The sequence below is a fragment of the Trematomus bernacchii genome, unplaced genomic scaffold, assembly GCF_902827165.1.
Source record: "Trematomus bernacchii unplaced genomic scaffold, fTreBer1.1, whole genome shotgun sequence".
Lineage (NCBI taxonomy): Eukaryota > Metazoa > Chordata > Actinopteri > Perciformes > Nototheniidae > Trematomus > Trematomus bernacchii.
In genome coordinates this window covers 10,329,028-10,352,070 of record NW_022988043.1, presented here as the reverse complement: position 1 = coordinate 10,352,070, position 23,043 = coordinate 10,329,028, and the positions used below count along the sequence as shown (strand labels likewise).

Here is a 23,043-nt window from a genome sequence, read left to right as displayed (position 1 = left end):
CTGCCATTACATGCTTGTATCTGGCAAATACACCACACAGTATATGTATAGGAATAGTCATTTATTAATGATTGCCTACTCGGGCATATATACGTTTTTTAATTGATTATAGCCCCGTTGTATCCAAAATCCGGCTGATGCAGTTCTTTATTATGCAGCAAAGTACAAGCTGAATATAAATGCTATAAATCCTTGGGATGATCCGATCTCCAGGGACTTCTCAGCTTCCTTGTTAGTGGTTTATTGATCCCAAAATCGCACTTAGTTAAAACATAATTTAAATTCCAGAAAGTGAAACATTACTGTTTAATGTAACACTGCAAAATAGAAAAGTATCATCTTGCTCTTAACTTGGCATTTGACCTGAGCGCTAATGCTGCTGTAGGTAAGGTTGAAATATGGTAAAAACATTAGATTGAATGAGATGACTTGAACTCCCTCTTGCTTTTACTGCCTTGAAATATACATTGACTGATTTATATGGAGTTGTCAAGGACTGACATAGCACAAACCCCCATTTACAAGGCCTTGAATCAACTAAAGACTAAGCTTTAGAAAAAAAAAAACAAGGCAATTTGTTCAGTCCACTAGAAGGTCTGTTTAAAGAATAATGAAGTGTCAATTTATGTGCAAAGCTACTGCCTTCATTTCAGAGCCCCATATTGCACTACACCACAGTTATCTGCAGTGTATGACTAAAAGCTGTTACCACATTTAGCATTATTAAGCAACAAAGCTCAGACAGGGCAAAAACAAAATAAATGCATGCAGTATGTATGTGGTTTACAATTTCTACTGATTGATTTTCAACCTAATATGACCGAGGTTTGCATCAGTATTTTTAGTGAGTTACTCAGTCTCTAAGTCTTGTTTCCTTCGGGTCCTTTTTAGCTTCTGTGGTTGTGGCTCTTAATATTTTACTTTTATCTACATGGTGTGTCCCAGCTGTCGACGCTGAAATATTTTACAGTGTTTTGTTATTGACTATGCACAGCAGCGTTTTCCAATTTGCTTTCTAAATGGATTTCCTTATAAATGAAGGTGAATAAAACCAATAGGATGGAGTGCAGTGCTGAGGTTATTTTCTTTAGTGAAAAACTGATCGGTGATTATCTGATCAATTGTGTGTTGAATAAATTCATACTGGTTTGTAAAATAACGAATTGAAACTGGGATAAACGTGCTCGAAATGCAAGCATTCATAGTCTCATATCGCACTTTGAATAAGAACCCTTTTGATGTTTTCTCATGAAAGAGATAGAACTTTGTTTGACTTCTCATGTAACCGCGAGAACAATTGAATTCTTTCAGCATCTGATGGGTTCTGCCATGATCCTCGTGATGTACATTTTGAGTGAGAAACGCCCACATGCTTAGATTGCCAATTCATCCCTGATTCTACCCTTTTGACAATCAGGGCTGAAATTGAAAATCCCACAGACCATAAGACTATTAAACACCTGAACCTTTGAAACAACATCCATAACATTCATCTGGCTGCAACTTACAAATTATTTATCTAATGTATCATATTCCAATCACTTGTATATAGACTCTTATTGCACTATTTCACTATTTTACTATTTTTCTTTTTGTATTTAATTGCACTATTTTTCAGTTTTTCTGTTTTATTGTTTTGCAATGTTGGAGGAGCCTGGGACCTAAGATTTTCATCGTCATAACTACACTGTAGCTATGTACGTATGAATAATAAAAGCCTTGAACCTTGAAATCCAGACCGGTTACTCAGTTGCTACCGGTTAGACCCAGAGTATCCTCCATTGTGAGGGGTGTACAGATCCAGTCTCAAACCTCCAGCTGTTTGCTGGAACATCTGTTACGTTCATTTTATGAGCATGCTGAATTTAAAATCTGTGATAAGGATCTTGCCGCAGCCTAGTGTTTTTAGAAGATCAAATTAAGGTAAGTTAGTTGCCAGCTGTGCGCAAACAGCACTGCGCTCTGCACACTGGTGACGCACATGTTAGAGGCTGTATTCTTTCTGCTTTAACATGCTACAGGGATTTCATGGAGTGAAGCAGCTGGGGCAGCAGGCACTGTAAGAAACACCCACATTTAGTCATAGATCAACCTGGTTTACTCACTCCTGCTGTGCCAATCCTGGCTAAAGAATGGTTTGTTTATTGACAATGGTTACATATAATTCTAAACCAGCCACAATCGTGCATCGTAATTGTTGTGGGATGGGCTTGGTCAGAGTTCAGGGCCGTTTTTTCAGTCCCAGTCCGTCCCTGGCTGGTACCAATGTTCGGCCCAGATGATCTGTTAATAAAAGCGGTTTATAGATCAATGTTGAACCTCCTCATAGCTGGCTCATCTGGGCCTCACTGATACACAATATCAAATGAGAGAGACAAGCCAAAGCAGATGATGGTGTCAAGGCAACAGTACAAAATGTTTGCCCGTGAAGCTATTGTCAGCTAGCATACTAATGTGAATATATATATATAGACACTGGACAGCTCACGTTGTCCGTTTTTCAAATATTTCTGACAGGAGCCCAGTCCGTGTTAAAATTCCCAGGACATTTCCAACCATACTGTATCATCAAGCTTCCTTAAAGGCTGTTTGTCACGGCAGATTATAAATTAATTTCAAACAAAAACAAATATTCTCTCCTCCCGTCTCAGGTCTCTTCACTTCGTCGATCTGTTCCCTGAAAAGATTTGTCTGTGTATGTGGTAGGGTATAAGGAAAATAAATTAACAATTCCTTTTGAGAATTAGCCTTGGAAGAAGTGTTATTTTTCACTTTACTGAGAAGTGATAAAGCTTGACAAAAAGGTAAACAGTAATACTACTGTATTCCTTCAGAGAGAGGGGGGGGGGGCATTCACATAGAATATTCCCTTAATGACCCTCACATGTCTCCCTCTCTTTCTGAAATATAACCACAGAGCCCTCAGCCTTTATTGTACTAGATATAAAGTTATGATCATGAGACATCAATAAATTGCCTTCAGGGCTCCAACTGAACTTCTTTCTCCACCGTCCCAAACCATCCGGAAATACAATTTAAATTGTCCCAGAGCAAATGCTTATGTTTAGCATGAATAAAATACCATAGAAATTATTTAATTACACATCAGCTCGTATTTGAAAAACATTTGTCACTTATACGTATTCATTAAGTCATTCATATAAAATGCATTCACCTCAGAGAGACAGAGATAAAGACCATGGTAGAAACATCAGAAGGCGTGGAATCCTACTACCACTTCGGGACACCATTGTAAATGTTTGGCAGCCGAGACAGGTACACACTGCTTTCAGATGTCACTGTCGCCGCTCATCTTCTCGCTGTGCATGTGCGTGAGCATACTGACTAGCATAGAAATCAAAAGGCCTCTGCTCTTAGCCGTTAAGATGTGGAGGAATTGCAGGAGGGGCTATACCAGGGCTCGACATTATAAATGGCCCGACATTATAAATGGCCCGCTGGCCCGGAAGCACTATTTAGACACCCCGGGCCAGCATAACGTACTTTCCACTTGCCCGCTCGGGCCACTACAAATATTGCTTTAAAAAAAAATAATCCCGTGGTGTTGGTATTTTGACTAGCAATTTTGTTAAATTGTTTTGTTTATTAATGCTACAACATAGCGTTTCGTGAGGCGGTTGTCGTTGTTGGGTGAAAAGCAAACAGCCGTGAGCGGGAGCGCGCTCGTTCACTACAGACTTTCTCGCCACCTAACCATTCGCCAAAATGTTTTTAATACCAGCGGTAACCGGTCAAGCGCCGGGCAAAAAATAATCTTCAAATAAAAGAATGTCACCAGAAGAGTTAAAGGAGAGTGACAGGGAGTAGGAGAAGAAGAGGGAGAGAAAGTTTCAGACCGAACCAACAGCTTTGGTTCGGTCCACCTGTTTTTTTCCGTCATCCTTGTACGTAACTGCGAAACCAAAATGTTATCAAACCGGAGACTTCAATGATGCTGGAGGATTTTCGAGCTCAACTTTATCTGCGTTCGCCATTTCAACAGTTCCTCAAACAACTGACTAAATTTGAACGCATCCCTGTGACCAGCTCTCATAGTATGCCTCTCGTCCAATGGAATGACTTGGTCGCTCTATGACACGTGTACCGAACCGAAGGGCCCATACCGAATATTTTCGGTACGAATACGTATACCGTTACACCCCTAATATATATATATATATATCTTGTGTATCGTGATATAGCCTGAAAATATAAAGATATAGTTTTTAGGACATTATCGCCTAGCCACAGGGACAAATTGGCATCAAGGCAGAGTGAAGGTGTCTGATAACGATCTGACCCCTAATAGCAACTCCAAAAAAGGATAGGAGGATATGTCACCCTCTGGTGTTTCAAGTATGGCCATTATAAATAAATAAATCTGCCTGTCAAAATTGCAATACTAAATCCCCTGTAGTTCTCCATTTAGTTAATTATTAAAGCTAATCCAGGAATAGATGTTAAAGTAGCTAATGTTTTTCCTATATTACTGTAACTTCTATAATAATAATATTATGTTTTGTGTGTGTGCACGTTCAGGCATACTGCTATAACATAATGTTTTATGTGTGGTTGGAGTGTTCAAGGACACTAAGGCGATCATATGCCTGCCAATGATTTGAGCATTATCTGTCTCCGTACTCTGTACACCAGCCTTCAGCTCATATATCTTTCCTCTGTATTCAATGACCTTAAGCTTCATCTATGGCAGGGGTTTTCAAAGTGTGGGAAGGTGAGCCTCCCCTCAGAGAACATAAGAACAGCCGCGCCCCCCCCTCCCAATTATTGCTATTATTATTATTATTGTTGTTGTTGTTGTTGCTATAATGCAGGGGTATTATTATCCAGTGGAATGCCCTTACCTACTGGCCTAGTTAAATCAAAGTGGTTACTTTTTTTTGGCTGGGCAGTGTAGTTTTACACACTGTCTTATTTGACTTTCTCAGGACTTAAAACTGTTTTTTGGGGGCAGACCCCCACAAAGAAAAATATATATTTACACACGTAAGGTCATCATCTTAACAGTTTTGTATGCTCATCGAGTCATCCGTGAGCAGAGCATCAAGTTAGCATGCCTATAACAGCTGAATGCGGCGATTACCATCTTGTTCAGCAAAACGCCTCACAAACCTTTTAAGATCTAAAGCTTTAGTGCGTTTTGATTCAATGCTGAGTACAGCCAAACTTCACAGTCTCTTCTCTGTCATTGTAGACCGCAAATACCTCATTCCTTCCGTCTACTTGGGGTCCGAATGCGCCGTCCCGTTCAAATGAAATCGCTGGCAATCACATTTCCTCGCTCGCGCCAGGGCCGGGGGAGGGGTTACAAGGCTCGCGTCTTGTGCTGCATTCACTTGCACTCGGACATTAGGGATTTTCTCTCATAAATGTCCGATGAGCCACAACTTTTATTTCAAAACAAAGCTGACGTTTTCTGCCAGACGCTGTCTCCTCTTTCACTTTAGGTAACTTCACTAAAAATCGATCCATGTTGCCGCTCGCATAAAGTTAGCTGAAGTTAACTGGCTAGATTTCACTGTTTCTCGTTATTTTTTTCTCACGCTGCGCCTCCCATGAAGCTCTCTGGCGCCTCCCAGGGGAGGCGCGCCTCACACTTTGAAAACCGCTGATCTATGGCACTCTTTTTACTGTGATCTCATAGCCTTCATCATCTCATCACTTAATTCACAATTAAACCACTTTACCTTGCTCATTTGTATGTAGTTCCTCTTTTGCCACGGTATAGTCAGTGTGTACGCTGTGTATGAGCCTTATGCAGTTCTGTGAGTTTGTCTGTCTGAAGAGGCTATCTTTCCCTGGTCTGATTTAAAGTCGCTGTCAACTTCTTTTTGATGTAAACAATCTCTATAAATCCTGTGACCATGAATACAAGTAGAGATAATTGTACACCACTCTGTCTTCCATCAATCAACTGTAGGTCACACACATGCACACACACACACACACACACACGCACACGCACACGCGCACACGCACAGCCTGTCCCTGCGCCCTGGTTGAACTCAAACTCTAAAAGCGTTGACTCTTGAAGCATCCTTCAAATGTAGATAACATTGTCATCCACCTTGTGTGAACCCTAGCATCTGCTTGTGTGTGTTTGTGTTCAGTCAAATTTAACCTCTCAGTTGAAAAGTAAAAAGTTGGTTTGGTACCCAACTTTGTACAAGTACCGATTAAATCAGTTGGTCCCAAATTGCAGAACCTGCAAGGCTGTGATTATGCAGGAATCATATAGGCCAATTATTGATTTTGGTGCAGGGTCTGGCTCAATATATACATTTAATACATCAAATATAAAGAAGAGATATGAGGCCTGGTGTATATTGAGCAAGTCGGTCAGAGTTTCCAGCGAGAATGCAAAGTTCCTCTATCCCATTTCACAATTTTTGTTTTTTCATTTTCTGATGAAATAAATTGTGAATGTCTATAAGGGAATTCTGGGGAAAAGTATTCCTCCACACTGTTGGAACTGTCGCTTCCCTTTAGCCCGCCATGTCTAGGGATGGGTATCGTTAAGGTTTTAACGGTACTACTACTTTTATCGATACCGCTTATCGATCCGGTCTTTTAACGGTACTTTTATCGGTTCTTTTGGAGAAAAAAATAAGGTAAACTAACTAAACAAATTGTGAACAAAACTAACATTGCTTTTTATTTAAATTAAATACATAATATTTCACATCAAAAGAAACAATGTTTTAACAAATCATATTAAATCGTAGTAAATAAAGAATTGTAAACAGAATAGCTGAAACTTTAACAAAATAAATAACTCAGTTACCTCTAATCATTAACCCATGTTTGTATAATTGAGTTAACTCCGTGTGTTGCTGCTAGCATACATAATATACCTGACGTGGAAAAGTTACTCGTGGATGGGGCTACAGAGCTACTAGAAAGACAGTCGAACCCGGTGCATTTCTCCGTCTGAATGTGGTGCACTTTTGCTAAATGTTTAGACAAATTGCTCGTGTTACCGCCCTTACATGCTAAACTCTTAATGCACTTTTGGTAACGAGCATTGTCCACATCGAGACGGGTAAAGTTTAACCACACCTCAGAGCTCGTTCTCTCCGCCATCTCCTCCGTGTGTGTGTGTGTGTGTGTTGCTGCATGAAGCAGCTGCGTGTGTGTAAACTGCCCCGCCCCCTCGCAAGCAGGCGGGGAGAGAGAGATCTCTCGTCTGGATTGGAAAGATCGAAAATACTAAAAATAATCATAGACGCATTTTACAGTCTTTTTGCATATTAGAAACGGAGTTGGCGACACTAAAACTGCAATACAATGTTTGTGTAGCAATAATACATATGACATATATTTTTTAAATGTCTTCAGTACCGATAAAAAGACCGATAACGTCGGAGCTTAACGGTACCACGGTCTTTAATAATTCAGCCCCGGGGCCCGTTTAATACCGAGGCTCGGTACCCATCCCTAGCCATGTCTATTATATCTTCCTGTTTCTGTGGCAAGGCTGTTAGCCTTTGTAACACAAAACAAGCTAGTCGATGATGTCTTAGATCATAGAAATAGAAATGCACTGTGGCTCCATGCTTTCCTAGTAGGGCTCAAAACAACACATTGTTTGTAAAGGCTATGAGATCTTGAAGCACTGTGGTACTTTTATCTATTTTAATCATACAATGCTGCGTATCCATCTGTAATGCAATACACTGAACTACTAGGAAAGAAAATGACTCCATTTTATTATAGTGTATCCACTCATGATACATCTCTCAACTTCCTTTCAGTCTGTGAAGAAGAGACAGTCATTGAGTGTTTCTGCCTTGATGTCAGTCAGGGATTTTCTCTCAGAAAGTCAGTTATTCTCAGCTGCTGAGGAAATTCTCCTACTGCACTGTATAAAGACACGGTGTCAGGACACTAAGTCATGCTTTATATTGTTTCTGTGTATGCTGTGTCTTCATTGCAGCACAGGTGTACAGCTGTAGCCGCAGGAGCAGGGCAGCTCTGGGTCAAACATGACATATGTTTGAATTTGTTTAAAGTAAATGAGAATTAATAAGAAGTGGATGGTAGTTAATTTAATGCAAGCTTACATAAATGAAGCCTGTGGAGAAGTCTGAAGTTTGACTTTGCACCAACCCACAATAATATGTTTACGCACTTCTATTCTCAAGTATTGCATTAAAGCTGACAACCCTTCCTGAATATATTTGGTTCATAAATCATTAACTAACTAGCCAGCTGCATAAGACATCAGCATTCTTTTTTATTTTTTACTTTTTAATTTTTTTTATATAAACAAACAGCCAGACAGACAGCACAATAGCAGTTGGCAAACAAGTAAGGATGACAACAGTGTAACTCGAGTCCAACAGGATAAAAAACAAAGACGAAACAAAAATAAATAAAACAAAACAAAAAATTGACTAAAGGCTCTGAGTCTAAGTCCATTATTAATAACATAATGCAAAAGTAGGAATCAAACAATGTGTATAAATGGAACAAAAAGACCAAATAAAAACATAGCACTTGTTGGTCAGTCAGCCGCCCACTAATCACAGTTTAACACCGCAGGTCCACCATCCTATTGTACAGAGACATCCGGCATGTCCAGCTCCCGTATATACTTGTAGAAGGGGTTCCACATCTTGTGGAATTTCCCCAGGGAGCCCCTCAGTATGCACCTTATTTTCTCGAGTTTGGCTGAATTTAGGACTTCTTTTAACCACAAGGTGTGTGAAGGGGATATTGGAGACTTCCACATGAGCAATATCAGGCGTCTGGCTAGTAAGGTAACAAAGGCTATGTAGGCTGTCTCCAGAGAAGAGAGTGGCCATGTGGGTGGGGTTACACCAAACAGTGCGGTCATAGCATTGGGAGCGATCGGTTTTCCAGTGATTTCTGACAGTGATCTAAAGATGTCAGTCCAATAAGAGTGTAAGACCGGACAAGACCAGAACATGTGTGCGTGACTCGCCGGTGCTTGGCTACATCTGTCACAAGTTGGGTCCACCTCCTTATATATTTTAGAGAGCCTGAGCTTAGTAAAGTGTGTGCGATGCACTACTTTGCACTGAATCAGTCCATGTCTAGCACAAATAGAAGATTTATGTACATTAGCAAGGGCTTTTTCCCAAAGTTCTTCAGAAATCTCCTCCCCAAGATCTATTTCCCAAAGAGATGTAATGGAGTTCAGGGTAACCAAACGAAGAGAATAAATCTGAGCGTAAATACACGTCATCATTCCCTTCAGAGTAGGTAACGGCCTAAGGAGTGTGTCTAGCGGCGAATCAGCTGGGTGATTAGGAAACTGAGGAAATCTATTATTAACAAAACTGCGAATCTGTAGATACCTGAAGAAATGTTGCCTAGGTAGTGCAAATTGATCAGATAGCTGTTGGAAAGAGGCAAATGTGTTATAAAGGTCTTTGAATGTTTTAATGCCTTGGTTAAACCAAATAGTAAATGCGCCATCTACTAAGGATGGAGGAAAAACATGGTTTGCAGTTAAAGGGGCTAATGTAGAGTATGTTTGGAGATCAAAGAAACGTCTGAACTGATTCCAAATGTTCAAGGATGCTTTGACAATTACATTTTTAGTGTAAGCAGAGGAGGGGGTCTTAATGGGAGAGTGAGCCAATGCTGAAAGAGATACTGGACTACAGGAAGCAGCCTCCATTTCAAGCCAAACAGGCGGAGAGTGCTGTGAGTCAGACTGCAGCCAGGGCTGTATTATTCTCAGATTTGTAGCCCAATAATAGAACCTCAAATTCGGCAGAGCAAGTCCACCCTGCGCCTTTGGTCTCTGTAAAAATTGCTTGCGTATCCTTGGGGTTTTCTTGTTCGAAATAATAGTGTCAGTTTTACAAAAAAAAGTTTGAGGGAGGAAAATGGGCACACATTGAAATAAATATAGAAATTTGAGGAGTATATTCATCTTTATAGAATTAATTCGGGCAACCAGAGACAGATTTAACACAGACATCAGCATTCATTATGTAGTTTGTAGATTTCATTCTGAATTTTCTTTTTTCTCAGGTTTTTGTTCACATATTAGAATTTATCATGGTTTGATCTGCTTTGTTGTTTACTTGGCACAGAGATTTCATGTTTGTTTGGAGTTAAGGAGAAGTATAGCGGCAGTATCCCACTAAAGCCATAACCTCCATCTCCAACCTTAAGGTCAGCTCAGGTGTCTTGCATCCCACAGTGTTTAATTATAATCATGTGTGTCGGTGAGAGATGAAAACCTGTTTAATTTTAGAAGAGAGCGAGGAAAACTGAGGTTTGAAGGATGATGGGTATCTGATGTGCAATTAGCACTCTACTTATTTTGCGAGGTAGAAACCTTTTTATCTCACAGTATCAGATAGAAATGGCTTAGTGATCAGTGTAATTATCATCAGATCTTGTTAGTCAAAAACACCCTGTTCATCATAATTATTACCAGACTCCATTTGTCGGAGGAACAATCTGATCTTTATTTTTTCAAGCCTCCCCGACTGTGTTCCCGCCATCATATTCTTGTTCACGCTTTGATATTGTTTTCATGAAAGAACACCACATTTTACAGCAATTCACTTTTTTTTCCCGCTTATGTCTCACACAAACATGTTTTATCTTTTTGTTCTGTCTGGGCCTTGTCTTTTGTGACAAGACTAGTGGGGTCACATTTTGCGTGATGAAACATGTGATTTAGTATGGGATAAGATGTCTTTTATTTGTAATCTTTCTTGAGGAAAAAGTACAACTACTACACATAGCTGCATTCAACTTACAAAGCATACGTTGCCAAAAATATATGTTTTACTCTGTTCTGACACCCATGTTGGCAACGAGTATCACAAAGTATAAAGCCTCTGTCCTCTCTTCAGTCTCCACACTCGTACATCCTCAGCCTAGGGCATCCCTAATTCCCTTGGCTCTAGCATTGTCTTTTGTCTTTTAATCCACAAGATGCACCCTGACGTTTTTCTTACCTCATCACCTGACAGCCCTAACCATCTCAGCACCTGTTCCGACTCCCCCAATCTGCTCTGCAGTTTCCTGCCCATCCCCTTAGCTGCATCTCATTGACTCTTACAATGAAAGCAATTTCAGGAGTCACATTCCCCATACTTTTATTAATCTTTTATTTCAATTTTTGAAATTAGGATCTTCAGTACTTTGGTTGGTAGATTGTCTTGTCTTCACGAGAGTTGGGGAGGTGTAAGTCCAGTACAGCCCTCACACTCCTATACTGTCTTGAGAAGAAGACTTTAATAGACCCTCTTGGGCTTTTGGGGGGTTTTCTCTTTCCTTTAGTGTGTTGTATTGTGCGTGTAAGTGGTCTTCAAAGGCTATAATCCCAAACTTCCCTCCAAAGGGAGTTGACCAATCACAACAGAGCCGGCCAGCTAAGCAATCAGAGCAGACTGGACTCTGGTTTCAGTATGAGAAAAATAAAGACCTTTCGAACATTAAAGGATGTTAACATGTCACAGTAGGGGCACAAAATACAAATATGACCCTGAACATTTGCATATTAGGGCCCCTTTAACCTGTTAAGCCCGAGAGACCCCGGTACCGGGGCACTGCCGCAACATCTTGCAGGAAACAGTGTCTGAGGGCATGTTCATTTAATAAACTATGAATGTTTTATATCCATGTAACGGGAAGAAACTCATCTAACTGATCATTTTTATTTATTTTTTAAAAAGAAAACCCACAATGCTAACACTGAGCCTCTGAATTAGCAACGAGCGAAAAATGCTAACAGATTACAGCACCGAAAATCACTCACAAAACCTTATTATTTATCTTTTCTCCACATCCATGACATCGATTCACATCGTGAAGTGACACAGAATCGATGGGTACCCTCATTATCACTGAATTATACGGATTTGCGACGTTATAAACAAAAACAGACATCAAAACATGTGACGCTAGGTAGCTAAAAATGCTAACATTCTTACCTTGGCTCTGTAGTCTCTCCAAAGTGGTCTTCAATGGCATTAAAACGATAAAAACGCTGCTGAAGTTAATCCATAGGTTAATCCAATGTGTCTGTGTCCCTTTGAAATGATTTCTGATAATCCATGAGCAATAAAACTGCTTTTCCGTTTCCAGATGTCAGAGCTAGAGATAGGTTCGCTCTGATGCAAAACTGCATGCGCGAAGCCCCCACCTTTTTATTTCACAATGAGTGTGTGTGGGGGACTCCCCCTTCGATTCTATTGGCTCTAACGGTCAGAAAGAGGTGTCAACCATCAAAATCGACCAAGGGAAGCCAGAGATATGAAAAAAAAAACATTTCCACCAAAATCACCTCAGAGGTGGAGTGTTTTTGGCTAAACCTCTCTAAAAAGATCAAATGTAACTTGTTTTGCATCAATCTTGATACAGGGTACTTATTATATGTTGTACTTTGGATTCCTAAAGCTTTTAGTCTACCTTACCATCATCCAAGGGTAATTTTCACTATAAATACAAAATATTTTTTGGACGGACACTATAATTTACAGTTTTTTACTATGTAAAATCTGAATTTTCTTAAAAATAAAAAACATCTATATTGATTCTGACTTTTCTACATCCAACTCACAGGTTTATCATTACTTTGAGAAAAAAGATTATTAATTTAACCCTTTTAGAAGGGAAGATATGGTCATTTGTTCTGGGAATGTCATTTTCGAGCCTGAGACCTGAAAAACAGGCTCAGGGCTTAACAGGTTAACTGACGTGTGTCCACATAGAGCAGGGGTGGGCAATTATTTTTTACAAGGGGCCACTTCAGAAACTCGAGCTGTGTTGGGGGGCCGAATCAAAAATAAGTTGAACTTAATTCTGCTCAATATACCAATACTGAAAAGGTGTTTTACAGTATGTTAAAGATAAGAAATGAATCAGCTTTATACAAAAATAAATGAGTGCTTTTGATTTTTGTTTTTCAGTTCATTTTACTTGTTCAGTGAGAAAAATCCAGTCTGTCTTGGGCTTGAACAAGTGCACGGAAATCTGGTTCAATGTCTGAGGTGGATTTGCGAAGGACAGCTGAGAGGTGATCATCAGTGATAGAGGATCTGTATCTGGATTTGTTGAACTTCATCACTGAGAATGTCTGTTCACATATGTAGGTAGATCCAAAGAGGACCATCATCTTCTGAGCACGTCTCCTGATGTGTGGAAAGTTCTCCTCTTTCAGGGAAGAGTAAAACTCAGGCAGTGAGACTGACCTAAAGTGCTCTGACAGAAGTGTGTCAGACTGCAGGTCAATGAGTTCAAGCTGAACATCACTGGGTGCATCATCCACATGGCATGTAAATGGGGAAAAGATCATGTTCATTTCATTCTCAACTGTTTTGAAGTCTTTAAATCGCCTTGAAAACTCACCATGCAGTGCTTCTAACATGGATGAGTACCTCTGGAGGTGATCAGCTGATGGTGTGGCTTCCTTCAGTGTTGGCAAGTGCGTGAGAATGTTGTCCTCCATTTGGCTTGAGAGAAGCTGCAGCTTTCTCATGAAAGCCTTCACTGCACTGTACATGTCATGCACAAAATTTAGTTCACTCATTAGTGCAGTCACATCTACAGCAAAACCAAGGTCTGCCATCCAGTCTGCATCTGAAAGCTGTGGGATGTCGTTTCCTTTCTTCACACAGAAGTCTTGAATCTCTTCTCTCAGGTCCCATACTCTTTTCAGCACTTTGCCGAGGCTGAGCCACCTGACAGCTGCATGGTAGGGTATGTCACGATGTTCAGTCTCACTTTCCTCCAAAAGTGCAACAAACTGTCTGTGATTCAATGCTCTTGCCCTGATGAAGTTAACTATTTTAGTTACAACATCAACAACATGGTTCATTTTTAACACTGACTTACACAACACTTCCTGATGTATAATACAATGCAAAAATACCAATTTCTGCTCAGGGTTAATTTCTGTCACTTTATCCTGCATTCTCTTCAATAGTCCAACATTTTTCCCTGTCAGATTTGGACAACCATCCGTTGTCACGCCTGCCAGCTTGTCCCATTTCAGTCCCAACTTTTCCACATGCATTTACCTCCGTGAACAAATCACTCCCTGTTGTTGTCCCTTTCATTGACTGCATGGCTGCCAGCTCCTCCGTGATTTTGAAGTCTGTAGTTATCCCACGTAGGAAGATGAGTAGCTGGGCAGTGTCACGTACATCGCAGCTCTCATCCAAAGCCAAGGAAAAAAAGTAAAAGTTGACCGCTCTGTTCTGCAGCTGAAGCTCCAGATTTCCCGCGATGTCCTCAATTCTCCTCGTAACAGTGCGTCGCGAGAGCGGCACTTTCTCAAATGCCTCCTTTTTCTCCGGGCATATTAGTGCGGCAGAGTCCAACAAACACTCCTTAATGAACTCTCCGTCCGAAAACGGTTAACTTTTAAGACATAACTCGTCTTGACAGCTGCATCTCTGGATGTGGAATGTTTTGTGAAAATGTGTTGTTGGCTTTGCAGCTTAGCTAGCAAAGCATCCGACCCCTTTGCCCGCTCTTCCTCAGACAGGTTCTTGTATTTATCTGCGTGTTTGGTAGCATAGTGGCGACTCAAATTGTACTCCTTGAACACAGCGACCTGCGCACCACAAACTAAACACACAGCTTTACCTTTCACTTCTGTAAATAAATACTTAGCGGTCCATGTCTTGTTGAAAACGCGGCATTCAGTATCGATCTTTCTTTTTTTGCCCTTAGCGGACATTTCGTGGACTAGCCGGCCAGCATCACTCGTAGCTGTTCACGGCATGCGCGTTTACGTAAATAAATAAAAAAAACAGCAGCGCCCTTTTCAAAATAAAAGCAACACAGTTAGAAAAGTATTTACGCCATGCAAGCAATACAGCTGTGTTGCTTTTATTTTGAAAAGGTTGCTGTTTTTTTTCATTATGCTATAATTTATGATCAACCTCACACGGGCCGGCCAACGGGCCGGATGTGGCCCGCGGGCCGTAAAATGCCCACCCCTGACATAGAGTCTCTTCTTTAATGCCAGTATTCTTCAATCTATGGATCCCATTAAGTGCAGCCACTTCATGAACTCAGGGTTGGACCCAGCATATTTATTTTTCAGCACTTCAATGTCTTATCTTATAGGCAATCTTTGTGCTTTTCAGAAAAACACTTGTACATGTTATTTAGAAGTTGTTTTGGCTTTGTGCACATCCTGAGCTTTATATGTCAGAACGATTTAAAAAAAGCACATTTGATGGGCGGACACTGAATGTCGTGCTTTTATGGCTGTACGCGTTGTCTCTGACGGGTTGTCCCCCTCGCTCTACGGCTGTCAGATTGAGCAGTGACAAACTCATTCATACAAAGTATGACGGGAAGCATCCTCTTGTTGGTGCTCATGGGGAAAGAACACTGTCAAACAAATAGATAGTGGCCCAAACAGATTGTCCAGCTTGCAACAGCAGTTAGAGGGGTTATATGTTGTCAAGAATTTTTTTTATCATAGAAACACAAAACAAAAACCTTACAAAAGCTGGGATGTGGCTCTGCCCAGGGCCCTGCCTGCTTCCCTGCAAGAAGAAAAACGCTATATGGACAAACACCCTAATCATGATAATTAAAGCCTCTGAACACGCAAAGGTGTTTTCAGCTAATCCGGCTGATTGGATTTCATTCGAAAAATCAACTGAGATTTAATATAATCTCTTAATTAACCGAAAAAGCTTCTTTTTTTCGAACAGGAAATGAATGCCTCTGTCAGGTCAAATGAAGCTATTTAATACATTTACAATAAATATGAACTGTGAGGAATCATATTTTTCTAATTTAAGAAGTATTCTCATATTATAGCATTGGAAGTCATGCAAGTGTGTTACAATCCGTGTCTGTGTTGAAATTATAGATGAATATAAATAACATGAATAGCAGGTATAAAAGATAGTAATCAAATTAGTCATAGTTATTCTATTTGATCTCGGCTATCGGATGTGTTACGTAAGCATTTTCTACGAGAACTGTACTGTGGCCATTAAAGGAAAAACAGTGAAGCTAAAGAGCAGAGAGTAAAGGTAAAAAATTCCTTTTGTTCTGGGAAATCAATGATACTCTGGCTCCATGATGCACAGCTACTGATCCACAGAGAGTGTGTGTGTGTGTGTGTGTGTGTGTGTGTGTGTACAAACATCTAGTTGCATAGATGTGTGTTAACCATATTAACATTCTTTTCGAATAGCCTGGTTAGCTCACAGACTGAAAATAAAGCCCTTCACATTGAAGTCCCTGTGGCCTTATCTTTCTGCCTGCCAAGCAGAATCTTTGCTCCCAATTGGTTTGTTTCAGAACGCTCATAAGCATGTCAAAGATGTGCTGTTAACACTATCACCAAATGCACTATGTTTCTGGATTCTCTCATGTATCCCTTCCTTGCTAGAGCAATGATCAGATTAACATTTTTGTTTCAGCATGAGGAGAAATGATTTGCTATCAGCAGAAACTTTTTCACAGTTATTGTCATCACATGTTAGCTGTACAGTAGTTGGTTTTACACCACATAATGTAACTTAGTGAATGGTTGTTGTCGCAGAAGGTCAACTGCTCATAGAGATGACCTCCGGTAATAAACAGGATTTGTGGCTGCACAGTATGACATTTTTACCAATTTTCTGGTAATTGGTTACATCATTATTTGGCTCATATCAATGTTAAATTGTATTTTATTGCAATATATATCTGTGTCTACTATCAAAAGACTGTACTGTAATATAGTGACTCTAAGCAACAGTGTTTTATTTGACCCTGTCTTGTTCAAGGTTCAAGGCTTTTATTGGTCATACGTACATCGCTACAGTGTAGTTATGTCGATGAAGATCTTAGGTCACAGGCTCCACCAACAGTGCAACACGATAAAACAGAAAAAATTGTGCAAGTAAATGCAAAAAACCCAGTGAAATAGTGTTTATAAATACTTGTTTGCAGTCCCCCAAGAAAACGGGAGATAAACATCATCTTATTTTATCCTATTTATTAGACCACAATTGCTGTGGAATACTGTTTAAAGATATAGAAACAAGTTATTAAATTGTTGTTAATTGTGTTTTCATCTTGACATCATCGTCTAGAAAAGTTATTTATAGTGGTTAATTGCTCCTATGTGGTGTTACTACAATATGTTGTCATTGACCACCAGATGGAGATGCTTGTTTTTTTCCAAACTGTCCAAGTATGGGTTATTTGGCTACCAAGCAAGTTGCAGCAAGTTCAACATTACATGGACGCAGGGCTCGAGCTTAAGGACGTCCCGTTGTCCAGGGGCCGAAAAAAATAGGGTCGGGGAAGATAAAAAATTATTTTGGGACGAGAGTTAAAATTAAAATACCCTGCTAACTCTTCTACGAACGGCGATGAAAATGAAACTGACTGCACGTTTTGTGTAGAACACAGTTATTAAACCTCCTTGTCAACAGAAACACACACAAAACATTTAGCAACCTGCGAAATACACACACACACACACACCCGCGAATTCCTGGGTCTAGCTATGTACTGACTGTGTGTATTTCGCGGGTTGAGTGATGTACAATGACAATGGCATCCCGTGGAGGAATTCTGCAATTTTTTACCGTTACATCACGAAAACGCACAGCAGAACCAGACCCTGGAGCGCCGGCCTCTTTATTTATTTATTATTATTTATTTACTTACTCCTCTTCATCCCCTATGGGTAATAAGGCTGAGATGAGAACTCTCCATTGTATTTAGTCCTTAGCAATATGCTGCGGCTCTCCCCATGTAGGGATGGGTACCGAGCCCCGGTATTAAACGGGCCCCGGGCCGGAATTATTAAAGACAGTGGTACCGTTAAGCTCCGAAGTTATCTGACTTTGTATCGGTACTGGAGACATCTAAAATATATGTCATATGTATTATTGCTACATGAACATTATATTGCAGTTTTAGTTTCGCCAATGCAATCTAATATGCAATAAGACTACAAAATGCGTCTATGATGTATTTTCGATCTTATTTTCGATCTTTCCAATCCAGACGAGAGAGCTCTCTCCCCCGTCTGTGTGCGAGGGGGCGGGGCAGTTTGTAAAGGTCTCCTGACTGTGTTACAGACTGTCATCCTGGTTAGTGGTTACTCTGGGTTCTGTCTTCAGGACAGAGTGTTGGATTTGTTTGATAATTGGATGGGACTTGATTGGATTCAATATTAGAGTAACTTTCTCGTTTGTGTGTTTTTTTTTTATATATATTTGGCCTTTGTTTATGTGTTTGACTGATTTACTCAAATAAAAAGGTTGATGAATTATCATCTAATGATTTGTATGATGTTTTATTTATGTTTAAGGTCACTTTGAATGATTTTAACTAATGATAATGTAGAAAAACTAATATTTTAAATTCGGGACGGTCCACATTAATTTCGGGGCGGCTTAGATTGTATTTCGGGACGGTTCCGGAGGATGGTGAAAAAAGTTAGTCGAGAGCCCTGCATGGACGATTAGTAAAGAGACTTGTAGATTTGGCGGATTATTTTCCATTAAAGTCACAGGAAACTTCTATCTAACATCTCCTTGTTGGCTCTTAAACAAATACACTCACCTTGTTTCATGCTGCTGCTTTTAATTAAATGTGCTGTATGTGATGTATAAGCCAGTCTTCTGTGTATTACACTCTCTTTGTCAGCATTTGGCACCAAAACACAAACTTTGTATTTGGTTTGTTGTCGAGGTAACAATGGCAGTGTTGAAAAGTCATCAGGCACAAACACACAGAACCATATTGGCTTTACATTGTGTTCCTGCCATGTTTATGTTTTTCTGCACTGACTGTCTCAGGTGGCTTTTGCTGTTGTTGTGCGTCACCTTGAAGTCTCTCCTCTAGGTCTTCATGTTCTTTGCATTTAAGAATCTTAGAAACTCAACCACCATCCTGGCTTTTAGGCTTGTATGAGGAAGTCAGAATCAATTGTTATAGTTTTTATAGCATCACATGCCATCTCTATCTACATATAAAAACTGACAAAATGAACATATTTATCGAAATTAAATTCTTAACTCCATGTCTGTCTCCTTTTCAAATAGGCCCGTAGTGTATTTAAACCCCATCTCTAATCACTGAAGAGTAGCAGTTTTGGGAATAGACTTGAACGCACCCACCTCGACATCACATCGACTGCTGCGTTAAAATGTATTCCAATCTAATCTGACTTGGCAGCTCGTAATGGATTCTGATTTTTAATCCTATCTCATCATGGGCCCACTTAGGTCTTGGGCTATCACATTAGCAAGCTACAGCATATTAATTAAAGACTATAATTGATCAATTAGATTCTGAGGAGGGAATGAACTAAGTAAGCATAAATGTGTGGAGGAACGTGTGGCGCAGATTTGAATACCTTTCACGTTTCTACTAATCAGAGTTTGAATGAATATGTTCATATGTTTACAGGTATGACTGTGCGAGGAAATTGAAACTCTGATTGTATTCGTTCACACGTTTGGCCTTGGCCTACTGCTGTCTAGCTGTTTCCATGTGGTCTTTTTTACCTTCTAGAGCAGGGGTTCCCAACCTTTATTGTGCCAAGTTTTTAATCCAAAACGGGAAAACAGATAAATCAACGTTTTGGTTTTGTTTGTATGATTTACGGATAATCCAGTGAATGCTGGGAAAACGAGGAGAGAGTGTGTGTGTGTGTGTGTGTGTGTGTGTGTGTGTGTGTGTGTGTGTGGTGTGTGTGTGTGTGTGTGTGTGTGTGTGTGTGTGTGTGTGTGTGTGTGTGTGTGTGTGTGTGTGTGTGTGTGTGTGTGTGTGTGTGTGTGTGTGTGTGTGTGTGTGTGTGTGTGTGTGTGTGTGTGTGTGTGTGTGTGTGTGTGTGTGTGTGTGTGTGTGTGTGTGTGTGTGTGTGTGTGTGTGTGTGTGTGTGTGTGTGTGTGTGTGTGTGTGTGTGTGTGTGTGTGTGTGTGTGTGTGTGTGTGTGTGTGTGTGTGTGTGTGTGTGTGTGTGTGTGTGTGTGTGTGTGTGTGTGTGTGTGTGTGTGTGTGTGTGTGTGTGTGTGTGTGTGTGTGTGTGTGTGTGTGTGTGTGCTACATCTATGGAGTTAGCCATATGTGTGTAAATTACTGTTCATAAACATTTGAAAACAAATGCCGGTGTCGGACAGACACAAACACAACGAACACACAGAGCTGAGCAGAGCACATACACACACACATCATGCGCCTTGGTGACTGACTGGACATCTCCTTCATAAAACTAATAAAAGGGGGAGTAATCGGGCAGTTCGATGTGTGTAGAGATGTGTGTAGAGGTGTGTGGTTAACACGTAGCAGCCTGCAGTCACTCTGTTCTGATGAAGTTAAACACAGCGAATGCGGTGCGTAAAAAGGCACAGCTTTACCCGCTGGTGCTGCACTTCTCAGAGGCGGAGTATACGTCCCGCTGCCTCCTGATGCTGCAGCCATTTCATGAAGTGAAGGAGGGTTTCCTTCTATAAAACAGCTGTGGGCAGCAGATACCGTGAGAGTCCCGGACATTAATTCATAGATCAAGGCAGACTGGTTTATTCTCCTGTTTTGCCAATCCGGTGCTTAAACAAATAGCTCTACACCCCTGGCCGACATGTCCTTAAAATGAAGTCCGAGTTTGAAATATATCTCAAATAATGTATGCACCACCATTTTATGGGCTCAGAACAGTCTCATAATACACACATGCACACAGAAGGATTCACACTTGTATTTCATGATCCGCAAAAGGATCCACACTTATGTTTGTCAATGCACACACAAATGTGTTCCGTTTCATATACATGTAAATAAAATCCAAATACAGAAAAAAGTTTTACATATGTATTTTTGATCCTCACATATTTGTTTTCCGTTTAAAACCTCTGAACCTGCAAACACAACCCGCTTTCTGTGCATGGATCGCTGTGCATTCGTGTGTGGGTTTTTTGAGACTCCCCTGACAGTGACCCATTCGTACTTGTAATTTTTTCTATCTATAGCCAATCAGATGTCTCCTCAATTCTAAGCCAATCACATGAGCGCGCCCCCACGAGGGTATGATTTATTGCGTTCATGACACTTCATATACGCATTTATTTTATAGAGCAGGGTTTCCGCGGACAGAATTAATTTTACCGGACAAATTTGAAACTTACCGGTCATGTTTCAATAATAATAATAATAATAAGAAGAAGAAGAATTGTGTAGCAGAGTTTCCGTTAGCAGGTAATTACCGGACTATGACCGGATATGGCTAATAACACGGGAGTAACGGATCCTCTTTTCCTCTCTCCCTCCCTCTCTCCTGACAGCCCGTCAGTTTCTCATGCAGCTCGCTAAAACTTCACTCGCGTTTATGTCCATATCAATCAGATCCAGCTCTCCTGATCGGCCTTTATAGAGAGCACAGATCAAACTATTAAGAGTGAATATCGGCCGATAATGACAGGCGGGGCTCCCCCCGTTGACAGTTCACTGTCTAGCACTGGCTTCGTAGTGCACTGATCGATTAGGCTAAGCTAACCTGTAGCTGCTCCCTCCACACTCACAACAACTTCATACAGACTTAAATAAAGCAGCTGTATTCGCCATACAGGAAACACACATTTAAAACGGTTTTGCCTGCCGTTTTTGTGTACACAAGCATTCATTAATGGTTCGGAAAGTGGCACTGTACCTTAATAATATAAAGGCTTGTATTTGCGTGCATTTCCTGTTCGGAAAGTGGCAATGTACTGAGAGTGGAAGTGTCCTGAGATTAGCGTCTGCAGGCAGGCTCCATGGACCTGTCAGCTCCGGACAGCGCAAAATGCGTACATGAAGCGCTACGTCATGAACGCAAGAAATCTACCCTCGTGGGGGCGCGCTCATGTGATTGGACACACGAATGCACAGCGATCCATGCACAGAAAGCGGGTTGTGTTTGCAGGTTCAGAGGTTTTAAACGGAAAACAAATATGTGAGGATCAAAAATACATATGTAAAACTTTTTTCTGTATTTGGATTTTATTTACATGTATATGAAACGGAACACATTTGTGTGCATTGAAAAACACAAGTGTGGATCCTTTTGCGGATCATGAAATACAAGTGTGAATCCTTCTGTGTGCATGTGTGTATTATGAGATTGTTCTGAGCCCATACCATTTCCCCACATAAACATAACAGTCTGCAATCAAACGGTTGTCTCCTGTGCGCTCCTCTTCCTACTTGGCGCACCGGTAACATTCTCGTGCGCACAAGAGGCTGAGACCTTAGGCTGAGCCGCCGAATCCCTCGGAACATCATAAAAGCCATTTTCAACGGTTTTCTGGTGAAAGATTAACTAGCTACTGGATGAAATAATATGACTGGTAGCATAGGTGCGAAAATATTATGATAAAATATTTTTATATATTTATAATTCTGCAAATATTACGATAAACCCACAGCTATTTCGCGGCCTGGCAGTAACACCTCCGCGGCCCGGTACCGGTCCGCGGACCGGGGGTTGGGAACCCCTGTTCTAGAGTACAACCGTTTTAGAGCTGCTGCTTTACAGTGTTACACCCTTTACTACCTGTTTTGTTGCCTCTCCTGCTGTGTCACCCTCTGCACCTGCGAAACATCAAAGCAGCACTGGGACCCTTTTGTCAATGCCGTTGTTCCCACCAGATTTGGTAATGAATGTGGGAACTTAAGCCAGTTGAAATGGAGCATCTCCCGATGGGGAAGGCTTAAGTTTTAATTAGCAAAGTTAATGGAGCAGAGTAGGACACAGAGACGCAAAAAGATACGTCTACTATTGAACCTAATTAGACAGCTGAATTTGACAGGTGCAACCACAGCGAGATTTGTGCTATAGGAAGACAGCAGGCTACGTCTTCATCCTTTTGTAGTTGACACAAAGCCTTACATGAAACTAAAAGTCTCAGGACGGTGGCTTTCATAGCTTTCTCTTTCGAGTGCACACTGCCTCTTGATCTGCATTAAATCCACCTTAATCTCAGATGATTACTGATGTGAGCTCAGACACAGCCAACGCTTTCAATTAGGTAACCTATTTAAACTAGATCAAATTACATTGTGACCTATGTTGCCAACT

General features: G+C 40.7%; 1 protein-coding gene across 1 annotated transcript in view; it reads left to right on the top strand.

The window, feature by feature from the left end:
* gpat2 (glycerol-3-phosphate acyltransferase 2, mitochondrial) overlaps positions 1-23,043 on the top strand; it is a 153,779-nt gene that overhangs the window by 96,816 nt on the left and 33,920 nt on the right. The gene's annotated exons all lie outside the window — the stretch shown is intronic.